Source organism: Dasypus novemcinctus, chromosome 18, assembly GCF_030445035.2.
Source record: "Dasypus novemcinctus isolate mDasNov1 chromosome 18, mDasNov1.1.hap2, whole genome shotgun sequence".
NCBI lineage: Eukaryota > Metazoa > Chordata > Mammalia > Cingulata > Dasypodidae > Dasypus > Dasypus novemcinctus.
In genome coordinates, this window is record NC_080690.1 from 18,151,313 (window position 1) to 18,169,644 (window position 18,332).

Below are 18,332 nucleotides of genomic sequence, written 5' to 3' on the forward strand. Positions count from 1 at the left end.
TAGCCTTTGAATATTTGAAAATGTTCCCCTCCACTGCCTACTATTGATTTCCAGCTTCACTCCATTATGCTCAAAGAAAGTACTTTTAAAAAATTATTTATTTTTTATTGTATTTTTTTGGGCGATACATAGATCACAAAAAATATTACATTAAAAAAATATAAGAGGTTCCCATATACCCTCCCACCCCCCTCACCCCACTCCTCCTACATCAAAACCTCTTTCATCATTGTGGCACATTCATTGCATTTAGTGAATACATTTTGAGCACTGCTGCACCACATGGATAATAGTTTATATTGCAGCTTACACTCTCTCCCAGGTCATTCAGTGGGTTACGGCAGGATACATCATGCCCAGCATCTGTCCCTGCAACATCATTTAGGTCAACTCCAAGTCCCGAAAATGCCCCCACATCACATCTCTTCTTCCCTCTCCCTGCCCTCAGCAACTACCATGGCCATTTTCTCCACATCAATGCTACAATTTCTTCCATTACTATTCACAATAGTTCCATAGTAGAATATCAGTAAGTCCACTCTAATCCATATTTTATTCCTTCATCCTGTGGACCGTGGGATGGTGATGTCCACTCCACCTCTATATCAAGAGGGGGCTTGGATTCCACATGGCTGATGGAAGCGATTCTCCTGCTTGCAGTTGTAGGCTAACAGGGAGGTGAAGAAGGTCAACCACCACACCAGGGAACCAAGAGTGCCTTTAAGGAATATGACAGAGCTCGCCTGGCTAGGAACTCAGCACTCCTTCAGTTGTCATTTGTAACTGGAACTACTAAGAAAATACCCAAAATATACCTGAACATTTTTATGTACCCTGGATACATGCCCTGGAGAACTCTCCCAACCATGTGCCCTCGATCAATTACACTCCACACCAGTGTTCCTCCCCTGCCATAGTTGAACACCTCTGTGGTCCAAAACTTCTTCAAAAATGAAGCCTAATATATTGCCAAATTCAATCAATAGGAAAATAACATATAGTGATGGGTTTAAAGATTAGTTTTTAGTTACCTTATGTGTTACATTATATTGTACATTTTAGCCTATAGACTTTTATACATTTTTGGTGTAATTTAACATGTTCTATATCCATCATTGCATGATCTTGTTGAACACTTCCATTGCTCTGCAGTTACCCTCATTCCACCTATTCTATACCTCTCTTCCCCTCCCCTCAGGGCCCACAGTGACAATCAATCTCCACTACTTGAAGGACCAGATTCACAGATACTTGCAACAATGTTGAGGGCTTGACATACTAGACTGCCCTAACCCACTGGGAGCCACCAATTCTCTTGAGAGAAACAATTCCCTCTGTTTGTGAACATCAGGCCTCCCCAGGATGAGGGTACACCTTCCCACTCATTGTATGGGTCTTCACCCAATGATATAACACACTATGACAAAATGAGTACTCACACACTCCCTAGAAGCCTGCTGCTGTGCCAGATGCACCCCTTTAAGCACCTTAAACAGGTAATCCTTCCTTATTATATTTTCTAAAGAGTTTTCTCAACATTATAGTTTCAACCACATACCAGACAATCTCCCATGTTCAAATGTTCCCCCACCCCTCCTCCCCAATTCCTTGGGCCATCTGACCCATCCAATCGTAGCCCCCCTCAAGTGCACAAAGTCCCACATAAAGTATCCCTAATCCCCTATCTTATCCCTTCCCTGTACAAATACTTACGTCTAGCTCATCATAGATTTCACCCATGTAGGCGTCAGCTTGCATCCTTCCTCTCCACCACAACTGCCTTTAATCCAATCATCCAGTCTCCAGCTCTCTCAGACAGCTTGGTTTACTTACTACCTCCCACATGGCTCTGGGAAGTCCTGCAGCACGCGAGTCCACAGCCCTCCTCGGCTTGCAAACTGCCCGACTGAGCAGAAGGTACTTTTTATAATTTCAGTCTTTCTGTATTCATTGAGACTTGCTTTGCCACCCAACATATGATCTATTCCAGAGAAAAATCCATGAGCACTTGGGAAGAATGTATTACCTGATGATTTGGGGTGCTATGTTCAGTATATGTTGGTCAGGTCCAGCTCATTTATCACATTGTTCAAGTTTTCTGTTTCCTTGTTGATCTTCTAATTGTTCTATCTATTGATGTGAATGGCATGTTGAAGTCTCTACCTACTATTGCAGAGATGTCTAGTTCTCCTTTCAGTTTTGCCAGAGTTTGCCTTATGTATTTTGGGGCACCCTGGTTAGGTGCGTAAGATATTTATGACTGTTAATCCTTCTTGGTGGATTACCTCCTTTATTAATATATAGTGGCTTTCTATGTCTCTTGTAATTATTTTGCATTTAAAGTCTGTTTTGTCCAATAGCAGTATAACTAATCATGCTCTCTTTTGGTTACTGTTAGTGTGAAATATCTTTCCCCAACCTCTCACTTTCAGCCTGTCTTGGGACTAAGGTAAGTCTCCTGTAGAGAGCAGATGGGTGGTTCATGTTTTTTATCCATTTATTAGCCTATGTCTTTTGATTGGGGAGTTAAATCCATTAATATTTAATGTTATTGCTGTAAAGGCATTACTTACCCTACCATTTTATCCTTTGGCTTTCATATGTCATATCTTATTTTGTCTGTCTTTTTATCTTTTTCGTTTCTGATAGTCTTCACTTTTACACTCTCCCTGAAGTCTATTTTCCTTTCAGCTGTAGGGATCCCCTCATCCTTCCTACAAAGCCAAATTCTTTTTTTTTTTTTTTTAACAAATTCTCTTAGTTTCTGCTTATTTGTGAATATTTTAAACCTACTGTCATATTTGAAGGACAGTTTTGTTGGATGAAGAATTCTTGGCTGGCAGTTCTTCTCTTTTAGTATCTTAATTATATCATACCACTGCCTTCTTGCCTCCATGGTTTCTAATGAGAAATCCATACTATGTTTTACTGGGCATCCCTTGTATGTGATGTTTTGCTTCTCCCTTGTTGCTTTCAGAACTTTCTTTTTTATTTTTGTCATTTGACATTCTGCATAGTATGTGTCTTGGAGTAGGTCTATTTGAATTTATTCTGATTGGAGCATGCTGTGCTTTTTGGACATAATATTCATTCTTTTATGAAAGTTGGGGAATTTTCAGCTATTATTTCCTCAAATACTCTTTCTGTCTCTGTCCCCTTCTCTTTTCCTTCTGGAACTCCCATGACACATGGTGGTGCACTTTGTGCTGTCATTCAACTCCATGAGCCCCCGCTCATTTTTTTTTTCTGTGTTCTTCTCTCTTTTCAATATCAGCTGTTCAGTCCTCTATGTTGCAGATTCTTTCTTCTACGATCAGATCTGCTGTTGTATATCTCTGTTGTATTTTTAATCTCACCTGTGGTGTCTTTCATTCCCATAAGCTCTGTTATTTTTCTATTCAAGCTTTGAGATCCTTCTTTTGATCACTCAGTGTTTTTTATTTCTTTAGTCATGTTGTCTTTCAACTCTATAATTTGATTTAGGAGATGTGTATGAACATGATTGATTTGTTGTTTCAAATCCAGTGCCTTGTCTGGAGCTTTGCTTTGTTCTTTTGCTTGAGCCATATTTTCCTTTTTCTTAGTATGGCTTCTAATTTTTTTGTTAATGTCTAGGCATCTGATTATGATGTTAAGGTTACTCTCATGGTCAGTTTCTCTCTTTTGCTTAGGGATTAACTGTTGAGTAGCTATGTGTTACCACTGTTCTTTGATTCTTGTTTCAACTTGTTCTAGGTCTTTGGATTGCCCCTGTAGCTGACAAAAGGAGAATCAAATCAGACTGCTGTTTCTGCTCCCAAAATCAAGGCTTTTTTCTTCTTCTTCTTCTGGTAGCCCAATACCTGCAATATTAGTTTCAACATAGTTAGGGCAAGGGTTGAGGATGGGGAGGGGCATACCAGGAGCAAGGCTAGCAGCTTGGTCAAGAAAAAGAAAAATGATCTTAGTCAGGCCCAAGTCTTGTTAGAAACAAACATAAAGACATTGAGGAAGCCTGAGTTTCTCTCCCACCCCAGCTTTGTCCCTGCCCCACCTCTGTCCCCTGCTATTAAGCCCCTGGATGCTGATTTTTGTCATGCTTTTTTCTGTTTCTATTGAAATGATTTTAAAAAAATATGTTGATAGGGTAAATCACATTGACTTTAGAATATTGAACCAATCTTTCACGTGTGGAATAAACCTGGCTTGGTCATGATGTATCATTCTTTAAACATACTATTCATTAATATTTGCTAATATTGTGTTAAGGATTTTTATGTCTGTGTTTATGCCTAGTATTAGTCTATAGTTCTCTGCTCTTGCATTGTATTTGATTTTGGTATCATGGCAATGCTGACCCATAAAATGAGTTGGGAAGTGTTCTCTCTTCTATTTCCTGAAAAAGATTGTTTAGGATTGGTGTGATTTCTTCCTTACAGGTTGGTAAAGTTTTCAGTGATGTCATTGGGGCCTGTTGTTTCTTTACAGGTATACTTTTAAACTACAAATTTAATTTCTTTAATAGACATAAAACTATTCAGGCTGTCTATTTCTTCTTGAATGAGTTTTTTGTAGTTGTGTCTTTCAAAGAATTTGCCTATTTAATCTAGGTTATCAAATGTACTGACAAAGATTTTATTAATTTATTTCTATCATCCATTTACTGTCTACACTATCTTTAGTGATATCCCCTTTTTCATTCTTGAATCTGGTTATTTGTCTTTTCACTTTTTATTGTTCATTCTGGTTAGATATTTATCAAGTCTTATAATCATCGCAAAGAATCTACTTTTGAGCATATCGATTTTTTTCTATTGCTTTTCTGTTTTCAATTTCACTGATTTATGCTCTTTTTTATTTCCTTCTTTCTTCTTGCTTTTGGTTTAATTTGCTTTCTTAAGATGGACACTTAGATTATTGATTTGAAACTTTCTTGGTTTCTAAAATAAGCCAATAAAGCTTATTTCCCTCTAAGCACTTTTTTAACTGTCTCTTATAAATTTCATAATATTTTAATTTACAAGTTTTTAGTCAATTTAAAATATTTTCTAACTTTCCTCTGACTTTTCTTTAAATATACTATTTAGCAATTTGTTTAATTTCCAAAATTTTGGGATTTCCCACTTATTATTCTGTTAATGATTTCTAGTTCAATTAGGTTGTAGTCATAAAATATATTTTGTCTGACTTTACTTTTAAATTTGTTTATTTATATTTTTTAATGGATCAAAATGTGGTCTGTCTTAGTGAATATTCCATGTGTACTTGAAAATAATTTGTATTCTGATCTTGTTAGGTGGGTTTTTATATTTTATTTTCTTAAAAGGTTAGTAACTTTCTGAAAATAAAACTTCAGAAAAGAAATACATTATGTAAATTTAGATTTAGAAATCTGATGGTTCAATGCATAAATCTGAAAAATCAAAGATTATTTTATAATAATTATAATAGTAAGTCATTCTCAATGAAGTATTTGTACATACAATCACTAATGATATGAGGCCAAGCACCAGCAACTGAATGCAGATACTAAGTTATCAACTCTTCACATGCTACAACTATTTTTCAATCTAGAGAGACTCAGCTCATTGATCATTTCAGTTCTCAATATGAGGATGGCAAATCAGTCAACTGGAAATCCTGTTTCTCAAGTCTTTGGAAGTGGAAAAAAAAATTCCTATTCAAATTACTGCACCTAAATTAGGATGCTTTACAGTAAGTCTACCTCTAGCCCAAATACTGCTTTTGAAAAATTTCCCTAATTATATTAATGAAGTTATAAAATAAAATGCATGTTAAAAACATGCCTGTAGGATACTTCATCCTTTGAATCATAACAACCAATTCAGGGCAGTTTTTTTTTGGATGGACAACCTTTGGTGTGTTTTAATGTTCTGTTTGATTGGTGTCAAAGATAATAGGCTTGCATGGGGCTTGGCAATAGTTTAACTGTCAATGGGATCCAATCTTGTAATTTTCCTGATGCCCACAGGAGAGACCATGATTTGCCAGGCCAGTCCCCTTGATCGCTGTCCACATGCTAAAAATTTCCAGTTTTTTATTTTAGAGGGAGCAGAAAGTTTTAGGTTACTTAAGTTATTATATATATTATAAATAATATATATTTATATATTATATATACTGTAACCTAAGTAAGGTCAAGGAATTATCTTGGCTTAAATATAAAGGAATATTTTTCCTTTTTAATTATACTTTTACCTTTGGTTTGAGGCCAGAACTTGTATCACTCTCAAATTAGTACTGCAAGGTAACAAATCCATACATTTACTAGCAGTATCACAAACCTATATATTTACTTTTTGGTTTAACCATACAGAACATGACTCTTTAACTAAAACTACATTCCTTTCTGTATTTCAAGTTATCTAGAGACAATGTTTTCTGTTGCCAGGATGATCCACTGACTCATTCTCTATACTCTAGCCACACTGATCTTATTTCACTTCCTCCAAACAGCCATATTCTTTTCTTACTTTAGGACTTCTGAACAGTCTCTACAAGGAAAACATTTTCTCTTCTTTTTGTCTAATTTCTCTTCCAATTTCAGAGTTGACCTTGAAATCACTTTCTTTAGGAAGCCTTTTCTGATATGCCTTTCAAGGATCAGGTTCTCCTGCTATATACTTTAATGGCAGCCTGTGCCTCTCTTCCACAGAACTTATGATTATAATAAAAAAAAAGACAGATTATCAAAAATTTTATGTCTTCTCAAAAGACTCAGAGTCACCAATTCAGAAAAGTCACCAAAATGAGATATGGGGTTGACCAACTAAACTGACTTAACAAAAAGCTAGTGTCTACTGAATGGTATTTCTCTTTTGAAGATTACTCTGCAAGTACAAGCATTCCTTCAGAAGAATATTGAATGAATTGGTCCTCCATATCACATATCTAATATATCCAAGGGACTATAATTTCTAAAACGTTGCATACAGCAGAGTACAAAAAACAAAACAAAACAAAACAAAACAAAAAACCAACCAAAATGAGAACTTTCATTCTGTGTTCATAGATCCAGACAAATAGATAAGGTGTCTACTTCTCTAAGACATTTCTTTCTTCAGAAAAGGCATATACAAATAACAAGTTTGGCTCAAATAATTTCTTTTCCAAATTGAATAGAAGAATTAAGGGAAAGAATAAATGGATAAAGAGAGTGAGAGGAAAATCTTTGCCTTTCATGAGCATTTGGAACCTCAGTATCTTTTGAAGAGTATTTGATGGTATTACCAGTGAGCACTTACAGGAAAATAAACAGAGCTTTCCTGGCAATGTCGAAGAACTGACTTCCCCCTGTCTCTCAGGCTCACTTTGTAAATTATTATGTGAAACACTTTTAGACAGACACTGGCACTCATAAATTATACAGCTAATTTGCATATTTCAGTCATGAGACATTATGCAAAGTGACATGATTTGCATAATGGAGTCTTCTTGTCGCTTCACTTGCTACGTGCTTTTAAAAAACAAAATGAAATAAAATAAAAGCACGAAAGGTGAAAGCATCAAGTTCTCAGCCTTGCCTATTTCCTTCCCAACTACAATATCAATTGCTTTCATTTTCAACAGGGATGGGGTGAAGGGAACAGAAAGCAAAAGTATACACACATATAAACAAAAAAACAAAGCTTTCATGTGATGAATTTTGTTCTTATTTACAATGTACCCACTATCTCATTGAGATCCTTCACCATATACAATCCATCTGAGCCAAGAGGAATAGACACAAAAGTGTGATAAACAGAAATAAAGTTTATGGGAGTTTTTCTTTTAAAATTCTTTTCCTTTGCCTGTTATGTTTAGGGAAGGGATTGTGTCTTCCTCTTTGTAACAAAAACAAAACAAAACGAAAAAAAAATAGCATTTATCCAGCTATTTTCTTATTTTGGGGGGAGAGAAACATTATGGATGAGGTAAATGGTATGGGGGAGTAGGGGAGGGATTCTTTCCCCTCTTCTATTAGAACTTCTAAAGGGCTTCCTGTTTTAAAAGAGGAAAAGAGTAGAAGAAAGACAGGGTTGTGTTTTGATTATTTAACGAAATATTCAATGGCTATATACATTGCAAAGGATGAGGCGGTACCATGTCGACTTCTACGGCTCTACTCCCACAAGCAGGCAACGTTCCCTCAGCAGTTGCTGGTTGTGCTGCGGGCTTTCCCTGCTCCCCCCTGCCAACCGCCCCCCCCCGTCCCCCGCACCAGTGCAAAAGGCAGAGTGTGCCAGGCGGCTGGCGTCTGTACCCTGTGGGAAAAGTTAACTGTAATTCTTCGGCTTTTAAAATCAATTAACCCGTGTGTTAATTAACGTCAAGTCGACGGAGGAGGAGGAGAAAGGGAGGGAGGGAGGAAAGAAAAAAGCTGCAAGGGCGGATGGCAGAAGAGTTGGCACAGTGCCATCCATTCAGGGGCAACGCCACAGTTTCGTGTGATAGCAGCAGCGGGTATATGTTACCGGGGCCCTGTATGCGGGCCAGACAGTGCGGGGAAGCCAAGGGAGATTATCCAGACCCCCAGGAGCGAACAGCGAGCAGCAACGGAAGGCACAAGTGCCAGGATTACAGCCTAGGCTCCTCCAACTATGAGCCCTTCTCGGACCCAGAGACTCGGCTACTTGGGGTTTGGGGGTCTTCCACACCAAAGAGGCACAAAGCTGACTTGAATCACTTTTTCCCTTTAAACTTGATTCTGCCGCAGTGGAGCCTGCACAGCGGATGCTTTCACACCCAGCAAGACAAAGGCCGTCGTCTCCGCCATGACACTATTCCGTTCCAAGCAGAGGCAGGCATCCTGGACTGTTTGAAAAACCAAAATGAAACAAGGAAAACAAACAACAAATACGGCAACAAACAGAAAAAATTAACAACAACCAAAATCGTGTGCCCATTTGCCCGTGCCAGGGGTGATCTGGGCATCTGTTGCAGCAGAAGGCGCTGGTGTGGGGCTATTTGGGAGGGGGGGGGGGGGAACGAGGGGAAAGCTGTTGGCTTGTTTGCTATTCAACTTCGTTTATAATTAACTTAAAAAAACCAACAACACACCATTCAGCCTAGTCAACAACAAACAGAGAAAAAGCAGACATCGGAAGAGATGCCATAGCAAGCGGCATGAATGCATGCCACAGCCGGTGCCACTTGCCATTCCGAAAACCTCAGGGAAAGATGCCAATTCTACAGCTCTGAAGAAGCCAGAGAAGGGAACATAAAGGTCTACAAATAGAAATCCTAAGGAAGGAGTACTGCTTGTACAGTTCTGGATTGCAACTGCACAGAGCCTCTGCTGGGAGAAGAGAGGGAATATTTAAATGGAGATAGAGATGGATATAAGTTAAAAGATAGGTGCTTATTGATTGCAGAGAGACCCATGTGTAAGGCTGTATGTGTATACATATACACATATTTTTTTAGACAAATAAACATTTAGATATGTTTATAATTTTGTGTTATTAAGTATGGGTAGGTATCTAGGTGTATATGTTTATGCATATACACATATGTGGGATGTATGCATGTTTGAGAAAAAGGAGAGGAAGGCAGAGAAGAGAGATGTGTGTATGTGCATGTGTGTGTATGTGCATACATCCCACTTTTTGTCCCAGGTATACACAGAAGACAAAATAAAAATCATACTCCAGCAGCTAGCAGGCAGTCAGAGATTTATCTACATTCACTGCTATCACCAGGGAGATGAATGGGGCCGATCTGAAGCCCTTTTACAAGATCCACTATGGGAGTGAAGGAGGAGGAGGGATGCCACACAGACATGCACAAACTTGAAGGCAGAGGGATTTGGAAGGTGCTACTTAGGAAACCCTGGTGGCATAACGCAGGAGAGAAGGGGAAAGAGGCTGGTCTCTCTGTTTTAGGTGGTTGTTTAAAAAAAAAAAAATCTGAAAAAGGGTTTCAGGGAACAGCTGGTACTTACGTTGTCTGCGTTGCTGTGGATCCTGAAAGGTGTTCTGTTGGCACCGGGCGCTGAGCCAGGGGCAGGCACTGGAAACAAAAGGGAGAGACAAAAAATAAAGTCATTCAATGGGAATATTAATTGCTGCTCTTGTGGATTTTACAAACCTCACAAACTCTTCTTTTTCTTTCATTTTTAAAAATGTGGATTGGTGCGTGTCCCTTTCGTATGGAATATACAAGTAGTATGGGATTTACAGCCCAGTTACGGGACTCAGGATTAACCACGCTGGCATCTTTTGGGCATATTCTTCCTTTTAATGAATGAGCTTTCGCTGTTAATGAGGAATAATCGTTTGGCTAATGAGCTTCGAAACATTAAGAGAAAAGAGGTTTTTCCGTTAATCGCTCTGGTGCGACTGCATGGATGGATTACAAAAGACAGCAATAGGAATGCAGTACAAAGGGGGTGGGGGGACCTCTCCTGGAGTGGGAGAAGCACCGAGATGGGTGATGTGTCCCTGCATCTTTCCTTCCTTCTTTCTCTTTCAATCTCTCTGCCAACTGCTATGGGTTTCCATAACTCCGCAATCAAAGTGGATGGTCGGGAAGGATTATTACAAAGAGTGAAGCCTCCGCTGTTAATGTCTCCAGTGTTTAATCATCATACAGTAGAATGGTTTTATGCATATTTCATTTGCATATCATTAAACCGTGTTAGCAAGGGGCATTCAGAGCCAGAAGTACAAAGTTGGGGAGAGAGGGAAGAAAAAAAACGGTCCCTATGATGCTTATCTTCAAACAGGGACCTGTTCCATGATCTGTCTTCCACTTTTGCTAAAATCATTATGACTTGGAAACCTTTGAAGTTGGATACAACCTTGGAATCTTCTAATTCCTGCAGAGCGGTATATTTTAAAAAACAGCAGAAATGTTCCTGCACTAGACAATTAAAGGAATATAAACTCCAGTGGGTTGAAACTAGTAGCTCTTTGGGGAATGCAGTGGCAGAGGTTTCTACAAATACCAAAAACTTTTTTTTTAAATAAATAAAGGGCATCCTATTAAAACAAAAGAAAATGAAGACAAGAAATATTAACGTGGATTATATGTTTCTTTTGGGGGGTAATGAACTAAAGAGAATGAAGAAGCCATCGGTAATTTATATCTTCATTAATGAATAGTCACCTTTTTGTATGTGTTTGTTTTTGTCCTTTCTTTTTGAAGAGGGATGTTGTCACTTTTGAAGCAATTAGTCAATTATTTTGTAGCTCTGATCTTTTTTCCCTGCACCTGACAAAAAAGAAAGGTGGTAGTTAGGGAGTATATGTATTTGAGGGGGTGGGTGGATGGGGAAGAGAGAAGGAATACAGTCAGTTCTTTGTAGATTTTAAACATGCACAACATATTAATTGGGAGCTTTTAAAGCTCCCTCAATAGGCTATTTTATTCCCGGTAAAATAGCAGCTGGTTAATCACTGTTGGTGACTCTTCAAATATCACTTTATTTTTATTCTGTCACTCTTATTGTCTTGTTTTGTTTTTCCTTAGTCAAGAATGAGTTAGAGCGTTATCCCTTCTTTACTGAGTCACTTCTCTCTTCCATCTTCTTCATTTTCAATTTCCAAACTGTAAAACAATGTTGGCTTAATATTGAATCTTGGTGCACAGTATAACTGGCACAACTTGATTTGGAAATGAGATGCTGTTTTATGTTTAAATTATCCTTGCTCCTCCCTTATCCTCCAAAGCTTTGTCTCCGTTATGAATATTCAGATGAGGCATGATGTGATTACGCTGTACAATTACTTCTATCCATGGTGGTGGCAGGGGCTGCTGGGGAGACACAGTGCCAGACAGCCTTCAAGCCAATACAGAGTTTGTTTTCAGTATTTTTCCTATTTCCTTGGCGCTGCAGCACATGCAGATGTCGCTGTTGTTCTTTATAAAGCCCTAATGATATGCAAAAGCATAATGACTCAGTTTAGATGTGAAGCATCAATGAAATATTATGGATGTCTTTAAGACAGGGGGAGAGAAAATCCTGACTGAAGGAATGTCCACATAAATTATTTTCATTTAAATGAATTCAAAGGATGGGGTGAGGGCAAGTCAGAAAGAGTCACATGGAAAACATGCATATTATTAATATGCATAAAGGGTTCTCACTGAGGAGAAGATGCTCCTTACTACAGCTCATGGGACAAACAGTTCATTAGGAAATAGCTCAGAGCAATGACGGCATTTTGCTCTTGCAATTTTTTCCCTTATTTGAAATGAAGAGTCAGACAGATGTGTTTTCTTTGCATGGCAGCATTGAGATGGATCCAATCTGTGAAGTTTGCTGCTCAAATAGCATTTCTAATGGAGACTGGAACTTAACAAGGGCATGGGTATGGAAGGGAGGGGAGAAGAGAGAATATACGAAGAGGCATCTATTCAGAGCCACAGCATAGCATTTTGTAGGACAGGAGGTTTTCAGAACGATCTTTCCTTCGTTAATCTCCAATGTGGGCTCCTAATGCAGGGAGCTCTCAGGGTTTATCAAGATGAGCACTGAGGCCCTTCTAGGTCTGAGGCTGAGGAAAGCAGCAGCAACTTGGTGCCTGCAGTCCCAGCTGTCGACAGCTCAGAAGCCAAAAGCACAGCTACTCCTAATTTGGGGATACAGTAGAGTGCCTCCTGGTCCAGGTATTTGTGAAAGAGGGAATTTTTAGTGTTATCATAGTAGACATTGCTAAAGAGCAGATGGAATTGGGTGTTTAGGCATTCCTGATATTTGTGCTGGTTATATTTTTGTTGTTTTCTAACATTTTCAGATTGTTGAAATTAGTGTGAATTAGTGCATTTGTACAATGAATAGAGATGGACAAATAGTGAACAAGCCTATTGTGTGGATTCAGAGCTGATAAAATGTTTGGGATATTACTTGTGGCCTCAAAGAACTGTCAAAGAAAGCCAAAATAAATGGCAGTCAGAAAAACAAAATTTCATTACTTACCCTCATGAGGTGGACAGTTAAAATTACTTTAATAATTCAGGTTAAAACAATTTTAAACTTCTGCTTAAATTACCTAAAGACAGTCTTTATCGGATCTGTGTATCTGCAAAAGTTTCTACTTGATGGTATACTGTTGACCTGGAAATGGTCTCTAATTATAAGCGTGTTCTAAATTCTGCGACTCCTCACCCGTAATCTCCAAACCTTCCATTTTAAGAACACCATAATACAGAGACACACATACCCATACTCACATGCATGATTTTCAACTGTTACAGTGTAACAAACTACAAAAAACAATAAGTTTATTATTATTTGGAGAATGGCTGTTTAATCTGAATTATTCAGGCTTAAAATCTTTTATCCTCTCCATCTCTGATGCCAGTGTAATGACTTAAATTTTGAAACAATACATGTAAAGAATTTAGCACAGTATCTGCATACAGCAAGCACTAAATTAAATGTTATATTTTATTGTAGTGCTATTTATTTCAGGGTGTTGATTAGCATTTGAGAGAAATAAGGGAAGGAAATAACACTCAATCTTTACTGTTGCTACTAAATGGTGATGCAAGTAAAAGGTTTAATAAGAATTAATAGGAACTCATGGTGAATAGACTGATTTTTCTATAATCAAAAGTCAAACTAGAATTCACATTAATACAGTTCATAACAGAGTCATGAAAAGTTTCCATTAAAATATATGTATAATTCTGAAATGAACATGTTTCATGATATCTATAATCTAACAAGAGAGTTGTTATGGTTGTGTTCATTTTTGTACACAACCATACACAACTTATGGTTGGTGTGGAAGGCTATGGAAACTGAGAGTTGCTCATTATTTAATCACATTGATGGGACAATGCCAACTTTCAGTCTTAATTTTAAAAATGATTTCTATTTTGATTAGGTAGGACATTGACTATGCTCAAATATCATTATTTTAAATATATAGAAAGTGCCCCTCTTCTTAGTCATGAGTTCCTACCCCACTCCCAAATAGGTAACTTCTTGTTTTTTTCACTTGCCTTATTTAATTGGTGAGAACATCTAGAACAATGTTAAATAAAAGCGATGAGTGTGAGAGTGGTCATCCTTGCCTTGTTCCCAGTGTTAGGGGACATAACTGTCTTGTTCTCGATTTTAGATGGTATAGAATTCAGTCTTTCAACACCTAGAAATATGTCCTTTTTTCAAGTTGGAGAGGTTTCTTTCTATTCCCAGCTACTAAGAGGGTTTATTTGTTTTTTTTTCAAATCATGAATGGTTGTTAAATTTTGTCACATCTTTTCTGCCTCTATTGAGACAGCTAACAGCTGTTAACATGGTGAAATACATTGACTGATTTTCATATGTTAAATTGACCTTGTAATCCTGGGAGAGACCCCACTTGGTCATGATGTATTCGTTTTTTATATATTGCAATGTTGACTTGTTAATATTTTGTTAAGGATTTTTAAATCCAAGTTCATGAGAAATATTGGTCTACTGTTTTCTTTTCTTGTAATGACTTTGTTTGGTATTGTCATTAGGGTCTTGCTGGCCTCATAAAACGTGTTGGAGAGTGTTCTTCCTCCTCTATATCCTGAAAGAGTTTGGGTAAGATTGTTATTATTTCGTTCTTAAATGTCGGATAGAATTCACTAGTGAAGTAATCAGACCTGGGGTTTTCTTTGTGAGCAATTATTCGATTATACCTTCAGTTAAAAAAATTAGAGGATTATTTTGATTTTCAATTTCTTGCATCAATTTTGGTAAGCTGTGTTTTTCAAAGAATTTGTCCATTTATTCTGAGTTATCCAATTGACTGGAATAAAATTGTTCATAATATCCTATTATTATTTTCATGTCTTTCAGATCTTTAGTGCTGTTACCTTTCTCATTCGTGATATTGGTGATCTATGTTTTCTTTCTATCGTGATGGGTCTTTTAAAAACTAATTTTATTAACCTTTACATAGAATGAACTTCTAACTCTGTTTTTCTCTTGAGTTTCTATATTAATTTTGTATAACCTTACTTCCACGTAATTTGGGCTTAATTTGCCTTACTTTTCCTAGATTTTTAAGGTAGAATCTTAGATAATTAATTTTACACTTTTCTTCTTCTCTAACACATACATTTAAAATTATAAATGTCCCTCTAAGGATGCTTTAGCTCCATCCCACTCATTTTTATAGGATGGGTCTTCATTATTATTTAGTTGAGATTTTAAAAAATTCACTTGAAGTTTATTCTTTGGCACATGTGTTATTTATCAGTGTTTTTTTTTTTTCTTAAGACTTATTTATTTTTCTTTATTTATCTGCCCCCCACTCCCCCCCCCCCCCACTCCACCAGATTGTTCTCTCCTCTGTCTGCTCATTGTTTGCTTGTCTTCTCCAGGAGGCACTGGGACTGAACCTGGGACCTCCCATGTGGTAGGCAGGTGCCCAACTGATTGAGCCACATCTGCTTCCCTACAAGTGTTTTAATTTGGAAATCTTTGGGTATTTTCTAGGTATCTTATTGCTATGGAGTTCTAATTTAATACCAGTGTGGAAAAATATTCCATGTAACTTCAGCTCAAGACTTGTTTTATGTCCCCACTTATTGTCTATCTTTTTAAACTTCTAGTGTTACATGAGAAAAAGTTATATTCTGCTGTTATTATTTTTCTCTATTGTACATATGGTTTCTATCTAAATAACTTCTGTTCTTATTATTTTCTTCCTTCTGTTTTCTTTGGGTTTCATTTTCTATTCTTTTTCTGATTTCTTGAAAAGGCATTTATTTCACTGATTATCAACCTCTTTTTCTTTTTAATACATTCATTTAAAAACTATACATTTACTATAAGCACTGCTTTAGAAGGAACCCTTAGGTTTTCATATATTATATTATATCATTTGGTTGAAAATATTTTCTCATTTACATTATAACTTTCTCTTTAGCCTGTAAGTTGTTTAGAAACAATTTTAAATGTTGAATTCCAAACATATGAGGATTCGAAAAATTTCTAGTTTATTGTATTGACTTCTAGTTTTTGGTTATTGCCTTCCAGATCTATATGGTTATAGAGTCTACTCTGAATGATTTCAATGTTTTGACTATTTAAGACTTGCTTTATGGCCAACTGTTGTAAATGCCCACTTCAAAAGAATGTATCCTGCCATTATTAGGTGCAGTGTTCAATACGTAATTTCTATATCCAATAATTATGTTTTTTAGTTCATTTATATTCTAACAGATTTTTTTTGTCTGCCTGTATAGTTTTTCTATTGGTAACTGAAGGTGTGTTAAAGTTTTACATTACAAAGTGAATTTGCCTACATAGTTTTGTAGTTCTGTCAATTTTTTCTTTATATATTTTGTGGCTATGTTATTAAGTACACACAAGTTAAGAATGATTATATCTTTCTGTTGAATTGACTCTTCAATAATTGTCATATACATCTTTATATCTCGCCTTAAAATCTACTTTGTTTATTATTAATACAGTTGCTCTAATTATATTTTGGTATAACTGCATTAGTTTTTATAAAATTTTATTGATGTATATATTCACACATGAACATACACAAACAATAAGTGTAGAGTAAAAGTTGTGAACTTACAAAATAAGCATTGCACATCATCATACAGGATTCCCATATGTTACCCCACCACCAACACCTTACTTGTTGTGAAATATTTGTTACAAATGATGAAAGATCACTGTCAAAATATTACTACTCATTATAGCCCGTATCTTACATTTGGTGTATTTCCACCAACCCATCCAATTATTAACACTCTGTATTACTAATATGTCTTTGTTATAGTTCATGAGAGAATGTGCTCATATTTGTTCTGTTAACTACAGTTCATCTTCCACCACAGGAGTCCTTGTGTTAAACAGTCCCATGCTTTGTATAATCCATTCAACATGTATACTCAGTGGCTCTCATTTTCTACAGAGTTGTGCTGTCATCACCTCAATTTCAGGACATTTTCATTAGTCCACAAGGAAAAATCCCATACTCCTAATACTGCCCTATTGTTGTCCTTTAGAATTGATATCATATCCTCTTTGGCTGTGTTATTTTTAATTGTTTTACTTTCAACTTTTTTTTGTGTTCTATTTTTAAGTTGGATTTCATTATTTATCCTCTCTGACATTTTGTCTCTTAACTGGAGAATTGTGCCCATTTATATTTAATATAATTACTGATATATTTTGGATTTTATACAACCACATTTCCTGTATGTTCTGTGTGAATTATGTTATGTTGCTCCTTTTTTTTTGGTAATCTTTGAAATTAATCAAATATTTTTCTTATTTGATTTTCCCTCTTTTTAACACATTATTTTACTATTCTTTAAATGTAATCTTAAATATTACAACATGCATTCCTGATGTATGATGGTCTATTATAAATTAGTATTGTTACCATTTCCCAGACAATACCAGAACCTTAAATTAGTTATACTTTATTTGCTCCATCTAAACCTTTTGTGTTATTTTTAAAATTTTTTAAAATTTATTTTTGTCTTTATTTTTTTAATGTTACATTACAAAAATATGAGGTCCCCATATCCCCTCCATCCCCCTCACCCCACTCCTCCCCGCATAACAACAACCTCCTCCATCATCATGAGACATTCATTGCATTTGGTGAATACATCTCTGAGCACTACTGCACCTCATGGTCAATAGTCCACTCCACAGCCCACTCTTTCCCACAGTCCAACCAGTGGGCCATGGGAGGACATACAATGTCTGGTAACTGTCCCTGCTGCACCACCCAGGACAACTCCAACCCCCGAAAATGCCCCCACATCACATCTTTTCCTCCCACTCCCTACCCCCACCAGCCACCATGGCCACTTTCTCCACACCAATGCCACATTTTCTTCGATTACTAATCACAATAGTTCATGAATAGAATATCAGTAAGTCCACTCTAATCCATACTCTATTCCTCCATCCTGTGGACCTTGGAATGGTGTTGTCCACTCCACATCTATATCAAGAGGGGGCTTAGGTTCCACATGGATGCTGGATGCAATTCTCCTGCTTTCAGTTGTAGGCACTCTTGGCTCCCTGGTGTGGTGGTTGACCTTCTTCACCTCCATGTTAGCTGAGTGGGGTAAGTCCAATAAACCAGAGTGTAAAAGTTGCTAGTCTGTTGAGGCTCAGGGCCTGGCTATCACATGGTCAGTCCAGAGATTCAGGTCCCCTGGGTATACATTAAACCCCAGCACCAACTACAGTTCCGGTAAAAGTAACAGGAGAGGCTTGTGAACAAAGATCACATCTGAGTCCAGCTCCATCACACAGAAACACAAACTCCAAAGAGGGCCAACTGACATGGTACTGAACTCCATCTGCCATGACCATAGAACCTGTGGGTCTCTGTAGCCCTCAGAAGAACCAATATCTGGAGTTGTATCTACTTTATCTGTCT

General features: G+C 37.1%; 2 long non-coding RNA genes across 2 annotated transcripts in view; one reads left to right on the forward strand and one right to left on the reverse strand.

Moving 5' to 3' along the window:
• Window positions 1–203: 203 nt before the first annotated feature.
• Window positions 204–18,332, reverse strand: part of LOC131274312 (uncharacterized) — a 138,550-nt gene continuing 120,421 nt past the window's right edge. Inside the window, exons 4-6 of the long non-coding RNA XR_009181526.1 lie at window positions 11,089–11,193; window positions 9,923–9,990; window positions 204–3,842 (exon numbers count right to left, since the gene is read on the reverse strand). This is a non-coding gene — a long non-coding RNA (uncharacterized lncRNA). The remainder of the gene's footprint in view (window positions 3,843–9,922; window positions 9,991–11,088; window positions 11,194–18,332) is intronic.
• Window positions 8,366–16,411, forward strand: LOC131274311 (uncharacterized). Its single transcript, XR_009181525.2, has 3 exons — window positions 8,366–11,057; window positions 14,437–14,503; window positions 14,762–16,411. It is a non-coding gene; the product is annotated as an uncharacterized lncRNA (long non-coding RNA).